The 19361-nt window shown below is 38.8% G+C and overlaps 1 pseudogene; it reads left to right on the forward strand.

The window, feature by feature from the left end:
* Nucleotides 1-573: 573 nt before the first annotated feature.
* On the forward strand, nucleotides 574-667 carry LOC130018128 (uncharacterized; annotated as a pseudogene).
* The last annotated feature ends 18694 nt before the right edge of the window (nucleotides 668-19361 follow it).

Genomic DNA, 19361 nt, shown 5'->3' on the forward strand with positions numbered 1-19361 from the left:
TATACAGAAAGATGCACACAGGTTACTATGAGTCATCTATGTTGTTAATGTGAGTTGGCCATTAAACTTCACTGAGACCCTTTGTTCTGTCCTTTATAGGAGCCACATTATTCTCACCTTCCGTTCAAGTTGAACTTGTAATAAGGTGGAATGAAATTATCAATATGCTTCTCACCTCATTCTTCAGGAGAAAAATCCTACATACATTCAAGGTGGTCAAAGTGCAGACAACACCATCCACCTTTTCCTGGAGATGTATAGGGGACTGAGGTGAGAACAGCAAAAGGCTCTAGTTTAATGGTCTTAATTAAGGTTTCAGGGAACGACATTAAACAACCTCATATACCATCTTCCAAAAGAATTATTCTGTAAAACTGATGCCTAGGGTATGGTAAAAGATAATATGGTAAAAACCATATTTTTCTTTCTGGGACATTAAATTTCTAAATCTATTTATGCATGCTGCTTTGAAATACATTCCTTGATTAGGAATCATTGTCTGCCATAGGAGTGAGGAAGGACAACACTCAAAGTAATAAGAAGAGAAAATATGGAAAAATTAACTCCTACTAAGTTTAACACATTTACTAAAATTGAAATGATAAAATGATGAGCATGGTCCTTGCACAGAGATGATATGCAAACTTGTAAAGCATTCCATATTTTTGTTGCAAGAAGAATGACCAGGTCTACTTTAAGCTAAGAAAATCCCCACAAGTACAAAAATTCTACATAAAGAGAGCACAAGTCCCCATCACAACAATCTCTCTCAATGTCAATAGACTAAATGTGCCAATTCAGAGGCACAGAATAGGAAGATGAATTAGAAAACTGAAACCAACGATCTGCTGCCTGCAAGAAACACGTCTGAACAATCAAAGCACCCATGGGCTAAAAGTAAAAGAGTGGGAAATAAGTTTTCAAGAAAATATGACCTCCACAAAGCTGGAGTGGCCATACTAGTATCAGACCACATGGACTTCAGGCTAAAGGTTATCAGAGACAGTGAAGGTCATTTCTTAATGATCATGGGATATGTACATCAGAAAGAACTCACCCTCCTCAATGTATATGATTCTAATGACAGACCAGCAAAATACTTAAAAACAACTTCTAATTGACTTATAGAAAAACTTTGATAGCAACACAATACTAGAAGGAGATTTCAACACTTCTTTGTCACTTCTCCATAGATCAAACAGACTGAATCTCAGCAAGGAAATCTTTTCTTTAAGGGAAGTAATGAACAACCATTGGCTTAGAAAAGAAATCAAAGAGGAAATAAAAAGTTTCCAGAAACAAATGAGAATGAGGACACGAGCTACCAGAACTTGTGGGACACAGCAAAAGCAGTGTTAAGAGGAAAGATTATAGATCTGCCAGAATTCATCAGGAAGAAAGAAAGGGCCTACATGAATAAATTAGAGCTCAAGATTTTGGAAAATGACCAAGAAAAGTAGTCCAAACTAGGCTGGAGGAAGGAAATAATAAAACTTGTACCAGACATCAATGAGCTAGAATCCCAAAATACAATCCAAAAGACCAATAAAAGCAAAAACTGGTTCTTTGAGAAAATAAATAAGATCAATAAACCATGAGAAGCCTCTCAATGAAACAAAGAGAAAGAATTCTAATAAATCGAATCAGAAATGCAAAGGGGAGTATCCTAATAGAAAGTACAGAAATCCATAGGATCATCAGAGATTATTTTGAGAATCTTTGCAGCATGAAATGAGAGAATCTTGAAAAAATTTGATAAATTATTGGATTCCAATTGCCTCCCAAGGCTGAACCAAGAAGATTTGGAATACTTGAACCTATCACAAACAAGGAAATTGAAATGATGGTCAAAAGTACACCTGCAAACAGAATCCATGGCCCAGATGGATTCAATATTGAACTACTTCAAACCTTTAAAGAGAAACTGCTTCCAACATTTTTAAGATTATCCAGGAAAGTGAAGAAACAGAAATACTCCCAAATAGTTTTTATGAGGCAAAGATCACCCTAATACTCAAATCGATAGAGATACCACAAAAAAAGGAAATTACAGACCTATTTCCTTGATGAATACAGATACAAAGATTTTCAAGAAAATACCAGCAAAGAGAATCCAGAAACTCAACAAAAGATCACACACTATGACCAAGTAGGTTTAGCTTGGGGATGCAAGGATTGCTTAACATTCTCTAGTCAATCAATAGAATACACCATCTCAATAAAATAAAGATAAAAGTCATATGATTATATCAATAGATGTAGATAAAGCATTTGATAAGATCCAGCACCCATTCATGATGAAAAACTCTCAACAAAATTGGAGTTGAAAGTACTTTCCTCAATCTAATCAAAGCAAATTACCACAAACCCACAGCAAGCATTATTCTCAAGGGGGAAAATCCAAAGTCTTGGAGCAGAAATCAATGAAATAGAATCCAAGAATACAATCAGGCACAAAACAAGTTACCCACTCTCACCACTCCTATTCAACATAGTACTTAAAGTACTTGCCATATGATTTCGGTAAAAAAAAAAAAAAGATATCAAGGGCATCCATATAAAAAAGGAAGAACTCAAGCTTTTACTATTTGGAGATGACATGATACTATACTTATAAAATCCCAAAGAATCTACAAAAAAGCTCCTGGGAACAACAGATTTGTTTAGAAAAGTAGCATATTACAAAATCAATATCTGGTACTCCATGGCTTTCCCATATATTAATAATGAAAGAGAAAAAAGAGATAGAGAAAAACAATCCCATTCACAATAATACCTCAGAAAATAGAGTATAATAGAATCAACTAAAAAGGTTAAGGAACTATACCAAAAAAAAAAACCTACAAAACACTACTTCACGAAATAAGAGAGTATTATGAGGAAATGGAATCTCATCCCATGCTCATGGATTGAGAGGTTTAACACTGTCAAAATGGCAATACACCCCAAAGCTCTATAAAGATTTAATGCACTTTCTATAAGGATACCCATAACATTTTTCAAATAAATAGATTAAACACTCTTGAAACTCATACAAAACCATAAACTCCCATAAAGAGCTAAAGCAATCTTTGGTAAAAAGAAGAAGGGAACACCTTCCCCAACTACAAACCCTACTACAAAGTTTTAGTAATCAAAATATCATGATATTCAGATAAAGACAGGCCTAAGATCAATGGAATATAGTCAACTATCCTGACGCTGGCCCTCAGATTATTATTACCTAATCTTTCTTAAAGGCTCAAGAAATATGAAGTTGAGCTAGGAAGTCTCTTCAGCAACTGGTGCTGGGAAAACTGGACAGCAATATGCAAAAAAAATGAACTCAGACCTCTTTATAGTGCCAGGCACAAACTCAGAATAAAATGTATTAAAGACCTCACTATCATACTTGAATTCTTAAGATATATGGAGAAAAATGTGGGAAGATCCCTTCATGACATTAAAGCTGAGGGAAACTTCTAGAATGAAACACCACTGACCAAGGAAGAGGAAGTGAAGATAAACAAATGAGACTACATTAAACTAAGAAGTTTCTGCAACTCAGAAAAAATGGTGACCATGATCGAAAGACAGTCCACATAATGGGGAAAAATTATTTATGCAATACCCATACAATTAAGCTCAAAATTCTGACTCCTGTATCATTAAGAACACTAAATAGTTCCCGTGAATTTTATTCTTCTTCACATATATTTATTCTAAAATATTTTAGATTTACTTTTAAACCACAGGTAAAAAGGTAAAATTATAAGTTTTTTTAAAAATAAAAAATAATCCGTATACATACCCAGGTGCGACCCAAAAAACAAAAAAGCAAGCAAGGAAGCAAGCAAGCAAGAAAGAAAGAAAAAAATTAAAAATTAAAAAATAATGCCGTTTGCAATGCTAAGGATCAATCCCAGATCATCATTCTTTGCGTTTTTGGGTCACACGTGGCGATGCACAGTGGTTACTCCTGGCTCTGCACTCAGGAATTACTCCTCACAGTCCTTGGGGGGACCATACAGGATGCTGGGAATCTAACCTGGGTATGCCGTGTGCAAGGCAAATGCCCTACCTGCTGTACTATAGCTCCAGCTACCCCCCTCCCCATAATTCATCATCTTGAGTGCCTCAGATTTTTACCTTCCATTTGGAAACTTCATCTTTATATTGACACAGTAAATTGAAACCACAGAACCATTGAATGGCATGTTATAATGGTAGCACCCATGAGCAAACATTGATAACCCATAAGTTGGCATGAATGAATTCTGTCTCAGATGCTTCACTTCTGAGGATACCTGTCACTACCTCCTTTCTGTTACGTATCCCAGGATCAGAACCTACATCAGGCCATCAGTAGAAATTGTCCACCCGAAAGCTAGCCTTCCACTGGGATCAGAATCCTTGATCCATTTAACTTGAAATTTTTCATTCATGACTTGTTGACCTTGTTTCAGTTGGAGGCATCCAGAGCATAAACTCAGCTTTCCCGTTGTTTCCACAGGAAACCCAAATACCTAAGAATGTTATCATTTCTGACGCCACTGTTACAGATTTTTTGGAATCCCACGGTAAGATACTATCATTAATGTTATAATATTACTGTTCTCTATAGTCCGGTCTCCCCAAATAAATCTCTACCCTCCTCAGTGCAAGTGCAGACTCCAGTGTATAATGATCCTGAACGTACTTATAATAGTTTCACTCAGGTTCTCCCCTAAAGTGCACAAGTTAAGTTCATACCAATCCAAGTTCTTATTCCTAAACTACCAGAGTGGGCTTGTTCCTCAAACTTGTGTTCTCCCTTGAAGAAATACCGTGCTTCCTTTCTCTATGTCTCTCTTTGCTTGTTTTGTTAAATGACTGTTCTCGCTTGAACATATATTCCATTCCACCCTACAACTGTTTCACAAGTTTCTAAGAGTTTTTCAATAAAATATATTTTGTTTCACTAAACTAAAATTGTAAAACCCCAGAGCATTCTTAAAACCAATATTTGTATCTTTTAAACCACAAATTTTGAAAATGAAAGGTGGTAAAGCAATGGAATACTACTCAGTTGTATGAAGTGAAATCTTCTTATTATTTGTATATAAAATGTATAACATGAGGAAATTATGTTTATTGACAAAAACCAGGCAGAGAAAGATAGGCATCCTACAAATTCAGGCATATGTGGAATATGGAGAAAACAAATTAAAAAAATAAAATGAGACAGACAAACCTCTAAACATTATTTATATTTTATGATATATAATTCAATTAACAATGGTTTCTCATACACATAATTCCAACATGACACTCCGCATTCTCTCAAAGAACAAACCCTCCCTCTCACCCAATCCCCCAGAATCCCTCCCTCCTAATCCCCTGACCCAATTGTGTGGATCAGTTCTCCCCTTACATTGCTCTTGAACTTTTGTTGCTACCTTGCTGTGTGTCTTTACATCCCACATATGAGAAAAATCTCTCTGTATCTGTTCCTTTCCTTAAGGCTAACTTTACATGCATGATATCCTCTAGTTTCATCCAATGTTGAAAATTACATAATTTTGATCTTTTCAAAGCAATAAAAACAAACTTTAGAACTATGAGACTATTTAGTTACCAGATCGAAAAGTATAATCAAAGTGGAAAAACTGAACAATGGTGAATGACAGAGTAGGCCTTTCAGTAGTGAGTGTAATATGATACATGCAAGTTGATTCTGCATAATCCTAATATTTATGAAATTCTATAATGTAATTCTATAAGGTAATTTTAAATAATCAAAAAAGTATTTAAATAATTTACATTTATCTATGATTATGACGTATCTTTTGTGTCAAACTATCAGAAATAAAAAGAATGTGAGATAGAGATATGGTCTATCACTATACTTTTAAACAAGAGAAGCGCTAAAAATTTCTGTATCTTGATGAACTCTCATATAAATTGACTCCAAAATCAAATTACTATACTCAAGGAAAAATAAAAGTCAACCAATTTAATCTTTTGCCTTCACTCAGGTTCCCATCTGCTGAACTCTGGCAGATGAAACAATTTTTATTTTATTTTATTTTTTTAAAATTTTTATTACTGAAACACCATGATGTACAGTTGTACATTTACAAATTTTTGTGCTTGGGTTTTGATTATACAATGATCACATGCCCATTCTTCCGCCAGTGCCCATTTTCCACCACCATGTATTCCAGTATCCCTCCCACACCAATCCCCCCCATCCCACCCTGACTCTGTGGCAGGGCATTCCCTTTTGTTCTCTCTCTCCTTTTGGGTGTTGTAGTCTGCAAAAGAGGCATTAAATTGTAATTATGTTCAGTCCATAGTCAGAATTTTTATTTTCAAAGGATTTCTTGTCAGAGGTTTGGCATTCTTTGCTAGCAACCAACTCATTTTCTTCTGCATTTTTTTTCTAGAAATATATACTTATACTAAGAATGATTAGTCATGGGATCAAATTGACAAATGTCCCTGTTTTTACTTCAGTTCTGTTTCCTCATTATCACAAATTATTAGCAGTGGATAGAAAATAACTAGCCCAAAATTCGTGGGGGAAATGGAAATGTTTATGCTTTCCATAGTTTGGAAAATCCCTGTCACTAGTATAGTGATATACATCTAAATTTGTAAACAATATGATTAAGAAGAGGTAAACCATGACTGCCACTTCAAGGAAGAACGGGCCTTCAGCAAATATCCTTGGTTTCAGAAGGATGGCTCTGGCTTGGATGGTGTCAAACATGAGAGCTGTGAGCTACCTGCAGTTAACACATGCTCTGAGGCTATGTGGTGACACTGCTGAGAAATGTCGAGAGCCCTGATTAGGTAGGGTCATGGGGGAGAATGGAATGATGACAAGAAAACAGAGCAACAGGACAAGATCATAGATTCCTTTGTATAAAAGTTTTCATCTCTAATATATTAATCTGTGAAAAAGAGAAACAACTTCTTATCATTCTTCCTGGCAATATATTATCCTTACATATTGCTTCGGAAAAAAACGCTTCCCTTGTTAGTTATTATAGCCTGAATATCTGTGAGGTCTTTGAACTCTTTCTATGTATACAGTGCTGATGAATGAAACCAATCTCACTATTTAAGTATCTAAACTGCAATGTTCTCACCATTTAACTCTCTAAACTCTGATGGCTCCAAATCTTCTGAGATCAGCTTTCATCTCTTCCATGATATCCAGCCTTCTCTTCCCAACTGTCAACTGTCCCTTTCTTTCTCCCTCTCTCTACCAACTATGGTCTCCCTGCCAAAATTTGCCAAGACAAGCCTTCTTGAAATATAGACATAAGTTGACTTCTCCTTTTTTTAAAATTTAGGCAATTTTGATTTTCAAAGTCATTTATATTGGAGATTTGTCATACAATATTCCAATTCTAATCACACAACCAGTGTCTGCATCCCTCCACCAAAAAATTACCCATTTCTCCCTGCATTCCCACTGATTTCCTTGACAAACACATTTTGAATTTTTACTATTGTACTTTGGATTCCATACTTACAGTAGTGTTGGCATTGGTGGTTAAGACAAACACCTCAACTTTTTCATGCTGGCCTTCCTGGATCAATGCCCACTGACACCATGTAGGGGAAATATATGAGAACAAATCATTAAGCTCCAAATTTTTCAAATAATCTTTAAACAATTCTGATCGAAAGGAAAATAGTGAGAACTGGAGGAGACAACCCCTTGTCATCCTGCAAAGTCTTTTCATTTTTCCACATTACAAAAGAAGAAATCAGTGAAGGAGGTCTGTCATTAGGCAAGTTAGGTTACCCTGCTGAGGTGTGGTCAACAGGGTGTTTTGTGCTCTTCTCTCCTTCCACCAGAAGTCCCAAACCTATGATTTTTGTCTCTTCAGTCCGCATAAAATGAAAAAGTTTTACCACACAGACATCCATGCAATGAGCCCAGCCTAGGTGATAAAAATAAATTTCAGCAAATTCATAGGTTAGTCATGGTAGTAGAATCTAAATATCATGTTTTTGTATTGAATCTGCAGGAGACACATATTACAAAACTTTTCATGATTCAGTTTCAATCATAGGATATTTTAACACCTAACCTCCACTAGTATACAGTTCCATTGCTAATGTCCCTAGTTTCTCTCCCACGACTCCCTGTCCCAACCCCAAACCCCACCTGACAGCCTTCTGTCTCTACACTATTGCAGGCACCTCTCTCTCTCTCTCTCTCTCTCTCTCTCTCTCTCTCTCTCTCTCTCTCTCTCTCTCTCTCTCTCTCTCTCACACACACACACACACACACACACATATCCTTTGGCTATTATGGATTGTAATAGAGAGAGGGAGAGGTTCTCACGTTTATTCCTTTACCTACTTTCAGGACTCAGTTCTCACCCAGAGTAATCACTTCCAACTATCATTGTCATAGCGGTCCCTTCTTTATTCCAAATGCTTGCCTTCAGCACTTGTGGCAAGCGTCCAACCATTGACCAATTCTCCTGGCCTGTGTTTCTGCTATCCTTGGGTATTAGTCTCATATTCTGGTTTTTTTATATCCAAAAAATGGGGTAGTCCAATCAGAATACCCCTTTCCTTCTGACTGATTTTATTGAACATGATATTCTTCCCTGAACATCCATTTATAAGCAAATTTCATGATGTCAGTTTCCTGCCAACTGCGTAGTATTCAATTGTGTAGGTATAACATAGTTTCTTCTGACTATTGTGAATAGTACTGCAGATGGTATTTCTGTTATAAATATCATGTTTAATGTAGCTTACATAGGAAAATACTTCCCAGGTTCCAAACATACAGAATTCACTCACTAACAGAACTTTTTTTAATTTTTTTAAAAAATATAATTTATTATGATGCTTTCTAAAAAACGGAAGCTATTAACAAAAACTCAGGGAAAGCATATTCTATAAATGCCAAAAATAATAACCTTAAAAAAGGACAACAGCTCCGTGTTCTTGCTCCTCAAAAATCCATGTGTTTCTTGATATATTGTCAATATCTTTCTATAGCCTTAAAATTCTTCAACTTCATTTCTAAACACTATTTTAAGTTATATTAATATAATAGGTGTAGTCAGCTTTAAAGAATATTTATTTAATTCTTTCCTATTTTACATAAACAACGTTTGAATTAACCATAGCACAGTAGCACTGTCCTCCCATTGTTCACTGATTTGCTCGAGCAGGCACCAGAAACGTCCCTATGGTGAGACTTGTTGTTACTGTTCTTGGCATGTCGAATACTTCACAGATAGCTTGCCAGGCTTTGCCATGAGGGAGGGTTACTCTCAGTAGCTTTCCGGGCTCTCTGAGAGGAGGAGAGCAACCAAACCCAGGTTGGCCACGTGTAAGGCAAACGTCTTTCCCACTGTGCTATGGCTCCAGCCCATATATATATATTTATACATATATATGTGTATTTACACACACATACATATCTATATATTCCTCTTACACGGCTCTTAAGCTCCAACTCATATTTCTTCCTCCTCCAATTATTTACTACTTCTCTCCCCATACTTGGGGCTCAACTAATTTTCTGAATCCCCTCAGATGCATTTCTGAGGCCATGATAAAGGAATGCACAACATATACATGCAAGGAAGGCACAAAGCATATGTAGATAAATTTCATATGGACATATAATTGTGATGACAAGTTTACAAACTGTATTCCCTTCAAGTACAGAGTTCCTGATCTCCATGCACTGTCAAATATCCAGCTACTGTCCACAACTAACTAACAACACTCCCCTACCCATTTCAGTCATTTACTTCCCCTCCTATAAGGACGATTTTGATGTCAGAGTGCAAAGGTTTGATTTTGCTTTTGTTTATTGGTCAATTTAATTTTTTTCTTTATATTCCAGAAACAAATCAAATATTTTTTTAAAAAAATAAAGGACAGGAGGTGATATCAGGCAACAAATGAATAGTTGATGTGGTTGAGAATCAGCAAGAGATTTCCAGGTCAGTGTGAGGAATGGAACATCCAGTTGTCCTTCCCAGCATATTTCCAAAGGGCTGTCTTGGAGCAGGGTACATGGTGGGAAGAACCGCAGGACAGTAGTAGTGCTTGAACATATAGGGGCCTATGTTCTTCTTTGAAAATGTAATGGTATTGACCTCCATTGCAAACCACAACACCCTAAAACAAAGAAAAAGCAAAAGTGAATGCCCTGAGTTAGGGCAAAGTGGGGGAGATGGGGGGTGGGAGGGACACTGGGTTCCTTGGTGGTGGAGAATGGGCACTGGTGGAGAGATGGGTACTTGATTCTTGTAAAACTGAAACCCAAGTACAAAGGTATGTAAGTCTACAACTGTACCTCATGGTGTTTCACTAATAAAAGTAAATAAACAAAAACTAAAAAATTAAAAGTGCTATCAGCTGGTATAAGAAAAAAAATGTAATGGTGTTGACTAGATTAAATCAAGCTCATTTTTAGCTATAGGATGCTATGATTCAGCTTTGATTCACTGATTGATACTTTGAAATGTCCCATTCCATCCTCATTCAGAGAAGTCATTTATTTCTTCGAGTATTGATTTGTACAGGGAATTTCTCAGAAAATTCTTTATATAATGTATATTCAGGGACTCAATGATAATGTTCTTATTACCATTTTCAAAGAATACAAAAATACACTTTTAATAAGATTTTCTTGGTTCTCTATATAAAAGATAAATGACAACAATTAAGTTTAACTCAATATTTTCTAAAGCGCATTATATTAGTACTTGAAAAGTAATTTTAAAAGACTCTGGGAGAGGGGAGGAGGAAAAGTCATGGATCTATAAGGATTAGTACATGTCTTTGGGTGTGTGGGGCATGGGAGTGTGTAGAAAAGTTGAGATCACACTTAGCTATGTGATCTAATTTCTATATATCTATTCTCTAGATACCAGCGATATATTCACACAGGTGTATTCATATGACTATCATGTACACTAACCCTTTATCATGTACATTCACCTAATCCCGAAGGCTTCACCGACATGGCAGCACTGAGAAGGATGAGAAAGGAGAGGCCGACAAAATCTCAAGGCCGACCTAGGCTGCCACAACGAGGAAGACAAAATTGATTGTCTGTACTTTCAATGCACGTACTCTAGCATCAGATGCATCCATCGAGGACCTAATGGTACAAGCGCGAATGATCAAGTACGACATCATTGGTCTGACCGAGACAAGAAGGCACGAATCTCACCATGCCGTTTTCGACACTGGAGAATAATTGTTCCTCGGAATTTGCGATAAAAGAGGGATTGGAGGCGTCGGTGTCCTTGTCAACACAAACTTGGCCAAGAGCATTGATTCATTCGAATGCCTAGCAACCCGAATCAGACTTTGACATTTGAATAGATGTGGCTCACTGCCTGCAGTTTCTATCTTCGTTGTCTACGCACCAACATCTCATTATGATGAAAGAGAAACCGAGAAGTTCTACATGGAACTAGAGAAGTTCTATAAAGAAGACCACACCTTCTACAAGATCATTGTGGGTGATTTTAATGCCAAGATAGGACCAAGAAGATCAGCTGAAGAACTTCACATCGGGACCCATGGCCTAGAATGGAACGAACAAGGTGAGAGACTGTCTGAGTTCATCATGTCGACCAAGACCATTTATGGTAACTCACAGTTCCAGAGGGCAGAATCTAAACATGGACATGGGAGTCTCCCGGTGGATGATTCCACAACGAAATAGACCACATCATATTCAATCGACGGTTTTGCCTGACTGATGTCGCTGTTGTCCCAAAATTTCGAACGGCATCGGACCACCGTCTCCTTCGTGCAAAATTCTACTTCACAGAGCGGGGAGAAAGGGCTGCAAAGTTCAAAAAGAGAACTCCCAGAACGACCACCAACTGGGAACTCTTTGGTACTATTGCGGCAACATGGGAAGATGCCATTGTTGACAACAATGACGAGGAATATGATCGACTGGTTCAGCACCTCCATGAATGTGCGAGGAACGCCAAGAGAGAGATAGCCACAAAAAATCGCCTATCTTCGAAAACTCTTGAGCTAATTCGTCAGCGTGTTTTGGCGCATGCCTCAGACAACCACAAGCTAATGTCCGAGCTTGCAAAGCAGTGCAGAGATGCAATCAAGGAAGACCTCAAAGAGAGAAGAGCAGAAGTACTGGTAGATGCGGCAGAAGCCGGGAAAAGTATTCGTAAGACCCGCCTGTCCTTCGCCAACTATAAGACCAAGATGACTGCCCTCAGATGTCCTGATGGATCCATCACATCCTCCAGAACGGCAATGGAGAAGATTACCTATGACTTCTACTCAAATCTCTTCGATAGCCATGTCCACTTGCCGACATACCAAATACCACAGGATGGATATGTCATTCCCAACGTTCTCCCTTCTGAAATCCAACACGCCATTTCATTGGTAAAGAAACAAACAGCACCCGGCCCAGACAAGGTCAGACCTGAACAACTGAAGAACCTGCCATCAGTACTCATCAATACACTGGCTCGGCTCTTCACTTGCTACCTGTCTGAATGCAATGTTCCTTCCCAATGGAAAACCAGCAGGACCGTACTATTGTTCAAGAAGGGAGACATCCATGATATTGGCAACTATTCCGATCTGCCTATTGTCTGTCATCTACAAGTTGTTCACTCAAGTCATCCTAAATAGGATTGGCAGAACACTAGATGAAGGACAACCATGCAAGCAAGCAGGGTTCTGCAAAGGATTCAGCACCATCGACCATATCCACACAATAACCAAGCTCATTGAGGTTTCTCGAGCGTTCAATATGCCGCTCTGTTTGACGTTCATTGATTTAAAGAAGGCCTTTGATTCTGTTGAGACGGAAGCGGTCATTGAAGCCCTAGCCATTCAGGGCATACAAGCCCAATACATCAGGATCCTCCATGAGCTGTATTGCGGATTCACTACCAGGATCTCAACATTCTACAAAGAAGTGATCATTGATGTCAAGAGAGGGGTTCGGCAGGGTGATACCATTTCACCAAAACTCTTCATTGCCACCATCAAGAACATCATGCGACGACTGGAATGGGAAGGAATGGGAGTGAAGATAGATGGTCGGCAACTACACCACCTCCGCTTTGCTGATGACATTGTTTTAATAACACCAAACATCAGCCAAGCAGCACAAATGCTGGCCGACTTTGACCGTGAGTGTGGAAAGGTAGGACTACAGCTGAATCTCACAAAGACAATGATTATGAGAAACAGCCTTGTTTCTGACGCCCCATTCGCTCTCAATGGAACGACCATCTCCGAATGCAACAGCTATGTGTACCTAGGTCGAGAGGTCAACATGACAAATGATCTGGCACCCGAGCTGAGCAGGAGGAAGAGAGTGGCTTGGAACGCCTTCAAGAACGTCCAAGAAATAGCTAAGAGGATGAAGAACCTCTGGCTCCGGGCACATCTCTTTGATTCCACTGTTCTTCCTGCATTAACATATGCCTCAGAGACCTGGGCCCTAGGCAAACAGGATGAGAATGCTATTCAGGTCTCCCAAAGAAGAATAGAAAGAGCTATGCTTGGAATATCACGTTTCACTCAAATGAGAGAACGAATCCAGAGTTCTGACATCCATCGACGATCAAGAATCAGGGACACTGTCTCATTTGCCAAGGTGTCGAAAATCAGATGGGCTGGTCACGTAATGAGATTTAAAGAGGACCGCTGGACTAGAGCTGTTACCGACTGGATTCCATGGGATGTCAAAAGACCGCGTGGCCGCCCACCTTCCAGATGGTCAGACTTCTTTGTCAATATCATGAACAATTGGTTTGGGGCCATTCATGTTTCTGGAGCGAACAGATGCCGTTGTGCTACACTAGCACGCGACAGGGACAAATGGAGACTTTACTGCATCTGCTCATGCAAATCGACGACTAATGGAAAGTTAAGTGATTAAGTGATTAAGTTCCAATTTTTTTATTTTTAATTTCTAAATTTTTATTACTGAGACACCATGAGGTACAGCTGTAGACTTACAAATTTTTGTGCTTGGGTTTCAATGTTACAATGATCAAATACCCATCCCATCACCAGTGCCCATTTCCAACCACCAATGGGCCCCAGTCTCCCTCCCATCTCCCATTCCCTCAACCCACCCAGACTCTGTGGCAGGCCATTCCCTTTGGTTCTCTCTCTCCTCTTAGGTGTTGTGGTTTGCAAAAGAGGCATTGAGTGACAATCATGTTTGGTCTATATTCTATGTTCAGCATGCTCTCCAATCCTGGGAGGATCCGCCCAACACCCTTTATTTGGTGCTCCATTCTCTATCTGAGCTGCCTTTTCTGCTAGCGTTTGTGGTTGGTCTCCAAGCTATGAAGAAAAATTCCTGACACTAACCTCGGCCACTCTTGAAGTTGGTTTCCTATTGTGTTATTTTATGTTCTCCGGGTGAATGCAATCTGGCTCTGTCTGTCCCTCTCTTTCTGACTCGTTTTGCTTAACATGATACTCTCCATGTAGTACCACTTGTATGTAAATTTCATGACTTCATCTTTTCTAACCCCTACATAGTACTCCATTGTGGCAATGTACCAATGTTTCTTTAACCAGTCTTCATTTATGGGGCACTCAGGTTATTCCCAGATTCTGGCTATCGTAAAGAGTGTGTGCAGCTCACTCTTATGGCTGGGGACACAACAGGGGTTTTGCTTCTGACTGCTTTAATATGGGAATTTTTGAAATTTTGAAATTGACCTCTCTGAAAGTATTGTTGCTCAAGCAGTGCGGTTTCTGCCAGAATGCCTGTTTCGTCCGAAATCTCTCAAATTTTTCATTTGAAATCTTATTTTTTTCCTTAAAATTTTTAAATTAAATGCACAATTACACAGATACACAGCTACAAAGTTGTGATTGAGTTTCCATCATAGTGTTCCAACACCCATTCCTTCATGATAGTGTACATTTCCAACCTATAATGTCCCCATTTTCCCTCCTGCCACCCACCCCCAGCCAGCCTCTGTGCTCTATGGCAGACACTTTTCTTCTCTCTCTGACTCTGTCTGTCTGTCTGTCTCTCTCTGTCTCTGTGTCTGTCTGTCTCGCTGTCTGTCTCTTTCTCCTGCCCTCCCCCATTCTTTCCTTTTGCACATTATGGTTTGCAATACAGGTACTGAAAGGTTATCATGCTTATCCTTTTCCTCCTTTCAACACTCAGTTCTATATGTGACCTTCAGTTTAAATCCCAAGCCATTTTCAGATTGGTACGAAACACTAAATCAATTTCTGAAAGAAGATGGCACCAAACCCATCCAAGAGACCCTGCCGCTGAGCTGCTCTTCCTGCCTAAAGATGTCTCTCTGGCTTCTTGAAAGAACAACAAGGGGAGAGGCCAAGTCCCGGACCTAAGCAAACAGAAGAGAGGAACAATTATCTAAAAAAATACCAAAAGAGGCATTGAGTGGCAATCATGTTCGGTCTAGAGTCTAATTTCAGCACGCATCTCCCATCCTGGGAGGATCCTCCCAACACCCATTATTTGGTGGTCCCTTTTCTATCAAAAAAATAATAAAAAATAAAAAAATACAAAAACAATCAGTTTTGATTCACTTGAAATATGGAAATTCTGAATTTCCCGAGTAAGAGATTTTCCCTGGCTTCACTGAAAGGATTAAAAATTAAATTGCATAAAATAGCTTTGTAATGGCCCATCTTATGGTTATTCAATTAAAAAATAAATGAATAAAATATAAATAACTCATAAAGATTAAAACTGCCACACCAAATACATGCACCTTGATTTGAAACAGATAACTCACATTTGAAAAGAGAGAGAGAAAGACTAAAATAAAGTGAAAAAAGCAATGACTCCTTAGGAGGTCATATATATAGTAATTAACGTGGGAGGTGGTAGTGCTGGAACATACGAAAAGGTATTTAAGATTCAAGGATTCACACCCCAAGATCTTATTGCAAAATTATGAAAATATACATAACTATTAAACAATACCCACAACCATGTATGGTAAGACTCTAAATTAGATACCAATTATTTATTCACACAGATGTATTCATATGCCTATCATATGCACTAGTGAGATCAACGGAAATAATTCTTAGCACTGACATTCTTGGACACTTAAGTAGTAATCAGGATTTTATGATTAAGTTGTTATGATTTCATCGGCAGTGTTTGATTCCTTAACCAACCTTGAATGTTTTTAAAAGACCAAATACAGGAATATTAATTCATTTTTAATTTAATATAAAATATGCTGAATTTACATGTTAAATGGAGATGGATATCTTTTTCAATAGTCTATTTGGGACACTGTCCTTGACTTCTTCTATTAGGAACTGATTATGGTACACTATAATCTCTAATTCCATCCCTAGTCCTCGCTATTCTACTTCTACTAATCAAAACAAACTTCACTTTAGATCTAGTTTTCCGGAATCTCAACTAAACTTATAGTAAAAAAATAAGTCTGATCAAATACTTCTGTTATCCAGCAGCTGTTTAAGATGCTTACACAAGTGAAAATAATATTGAGAAAGAAATGGACACTCCAAAGTGTCATTGAATTATGCAAAAAAACATGTTGTAATTGACCATATGAAAGAAAGAAAATTAAAGTAAATTCCTTGGTAAGTTCTGGTAGTCTTGGAACCATGTTGCCCATAGGGTAATCAGCTAGCAAAGTCTTCCTTAATTTGGATGTTCCTTGTTCACATCCCTGATATCACTCTTTTCCTCTCAGATCCCGTTCTCAGTAAATCATGTGCTGACCAGATCTTTTGTTTCAAGCTTTGTTTTCAGAGGAACCCAAATGTCAAGTCCTTCCTTTTGCACTTATTGTCTCCTTTTCCATCATTTCAGACTTTTCTCTCAGCATTTTTTCCTCACTGAATACAACTTTCCTTCAAGGGAGTTGAAGTTTGTTAGTTTCGAGAGTTTACTGGGATCATTTTCCTCTAGCCACACATGAAAGTTAGTAAAACACTATTCAAGTTGTTGTGTTCCCAACCAGTCAACTACCCTTTCCTGGGAAAATTTGTTTGCAGTTTATTCTCAGTGTGTCAGAAACTGCATTCTTTTTCCTTCATTTCCACAAAAGTAGTTACTGGTACCAAGCAGACTTAATTAAATATATGTTCCTGTTAACCCACTTGCATTTGGGATCCATGTGAACACCTTTCACCTGGCTTTTATGAAAGGTGGTCATTCAGTTTGCTTTTCTGGTGGCATTCTATTTCTCATTATTCCTCTCCACAGCTAAGTAACGTGAAAATACAAACTTTCGTAAATGTTATGATTGAAAGCTCCAGAAGGAATGACCGCCCTTTCAGCTCTCTCGGTCTTATATGTAACCTGTTCTTTGGAACCTATCATGTTTTCATATTTTTGTTTTGCTTATCTTTTTCAAAAAACATTAACGTAATTAAAACACATCTGCCAACTCTCCTATGATGATCACCAGCTGTGCAGTTCCCTACCCTTCACGGTTTCCTTGCCATCCATCCATCCATCACCCCATTAACTCTCCTAGGACCATCTCTTTCCACCACCAACTTCCAGGATCAAGGTTAAGCGGTACCAACCGCTTTGGGAGTGGTGACCTAGTGCGCATGTCTTAGTCCGGTACATCCCCCAACACAGTCCCAACAACACTTATAACGTTGGTTCTTGTGTGAGATGCAGTTAAACGCGATGTGTAGAGAAGGCTACAATCACCAGGGACCATGGAAGACCACAGTGCAGCCCCTCAAGATAATATAATTTGAGCTCCCCCTGCTAGAAATGTCCAGATGCCATTGCCTGAAAGCAGGCTTGACCACAGCGGGGAGTTTACAAATGCAAAGACTTACAGAGGCAATGAACCTCATTGTTGATACTAGCTAGCAAAGTGTCACCGTGATAGCGACTCTGAATATTGTTGGGAATAAGGGAAATGGTGCAGGTAGGGGTGCTGAACAGAGGGCCAGAGGACATGGTATCTTATCTTTGCATCTCCCAGGAGCTCATCTTCAGGCTTCATGCTGCAACTGTTCTCTTGGCTTGGTCCCTGTTAAGAGTCATCCTTGAATGACTCTGAGGGCGTTTACCACTCATCTGGAAGGTTCATTCCCCAGTGTATGTGTTCACAACCCCCAGGCATCATTTATGATTAGACCACCCAAACCTTTTAGAGATGTGTCTCAAATTTCATTATTTTCCAAAAGTGGCCCTGAGGCATAAACACAGCCTCCATGAAAGAATTTTAACTTTATTTCGGGTCACCTTTGACTCATCTGCCTTCTTTAGCCTATTCCAATTTTTTTTCTTTTAATCCTAATCCCCAGACTGTGTCATTTCTCCCATTTTTTTTTTGGAGGACACCAGGGAAGGGGCATACTTGACTGTGCTCTGGTCTTACTCCTGGCTCTGCGCTCAAGTTTCACATCTGGTGGGTCTCTGGGGACCCTAAAGGATTGCAAGAATTGAACTGGGTCCTTCTTGCTTGCAGAGCAAATGCCCTGTCAGCAATACTATTCCTCTGACTCTACCCCACTCTTCATCAGGCCCATGCAATTTCTTATGGGCTTTAGAACCCTGGACCAAGTATGTCTTTCTTAGAGTCTTGTGTATTCCTCCTTTGTCCTCTCTATAACTTCCTATTCTTTCCCATGCCATCCTTCAACCCCTGGCCTCTCCCCAAAACAACCAGAGCTTCTCAAACTTCATAACTTTTATTAACAACCAATTAACTATGATGCATCTCTTCAATTTGTTAAAAATATATTAAGTAAAAGTAAAGTAAAGGCCCTCCCGTTGATCGTCGATTTGCTCGAGCGGGCCCAGTAACGTCTCCATTGGAGATTTTGTTGTTACTGTGTCTGGCATATCGAATACTCTCGGTAGCTTGCCGGGCTCTCCGAGAGGGGCAGAGGAATCGAACTCGGGTCGGCCATGTTGGCCGCTTGTAAGGCGAACGCCCTACCCGCTGTGCTATTGCTCCAGCCCACCTTCTTAATATATTAGAATAAATAAAATTTGTATGGCATTTCCGTGTTTGTCTAAGGTAACCATCTGGTACCTAAAGTGGTACCCACCATTCCAGCTATTGGTCACTGGTCACTTGACATGGTGTTTCAAATTTGTTTACAAACACCTGCATGGGAACCCCAAGATTCTACCAGTTGTTGGTTGGTTTGATGAGAGAATGATGTCATAAAATAGGCAGTTGAAAGGTTGAGGCTAGCCAATCAGATTTCCAAGAAGAATACCGGATTGGGTAGAGAGAGAGGTAGAATGAAGCAGGCTAGGGAGATGGAATCCTACAGTACAGTTATAACAGTTTCACCTTCCTCAGACTCTTACGTTAGAAAAATACTCCAATTATACTCAAGAGCTTACATATTTCATTAATAAATCA

The sequence above is a fragment of the Sorex fumeus genome, unplaced genomic scaffold (genome assembly GCF_029834395.1).
Source record: "Sorex fumeus unplaced genomic scaffold, SorFum_2.1 ptg000237l, whole genome shotgun sequence".
NCBI lineage: Eukaryota > Metazoa > Chordata > Mammalia > Eulipotyphla > Soricidae > Sorex > Sorex fumeus.